The sequence below is a fragment of the Arachis duranensis genome, chromosome 9 (assembly GCF_000817695.3).
Source record: "Arachis duranensis cultivar V14167 chromosome 9, aradu.V14167.gnm2.J7QH, whole genome shotgun sequence".
NCBI lineage: Eukaryota > Viridiplantae > Streptophyta > Magnoliopsida > Fabales > Fabaceae > Arachis > Arachis duranensis.
In genome coordinates, this window is record NC_029780.3 from 73,954,411 (window position 1) to 73,955,046 (window position 636).

Here is a 636-nt window from a genome sequence, read left to right on the forward strand (position 1 = left end):
CATTGTTGATGCACAATCAATCCCCGGCAACGGCGCCATAAACTTGATGCAGGTGGAAACTGTCTCTCAACAAATTTCCTTTGGCAAGTGTACCGAATTTGTCGTCAAGTAAAAACTCACAATAGAGTGAGGTCGAATCCCACAGGGATTGATTGATCAAGCAACTTTAATTAGAAGAATGTTCTAGTTGAGCGAATTCAGAATTTGGGTTGAGATTTGCAGAAGATAAAATGGTGGGAATGTAAATAACAGAAAAAGTAAATGCTAGAATTAAAGGGCTGAAAGTAAATGACTGAAAGTAAATTGCAGAATTGTAAATGGGAATGGGGTGTTTGCTCATGAAAGTAAATGCAGAAATTAAAGAGAATGGGTGAGATCAGAATTGGGGAGTTCATTGGGCGCAGGAGATGTTGCAATTCTCCGGATCAAGTTCATTTTCATCTCTTCCTAAATCAATGCACTCATTGATCTCCTTGGCAATCTTAATTGATTGAATTAAAATTTCTTGCAATTCAATCTCTCAAATCTTGATCAATAGCCAATTCCTTGGTCAATTGCTCATGAGAAGAGATGAAGTATGGTCACTGATTATACCACATGCATTCCCAAATCAAGTGTTGGAGGATTATAGTGACA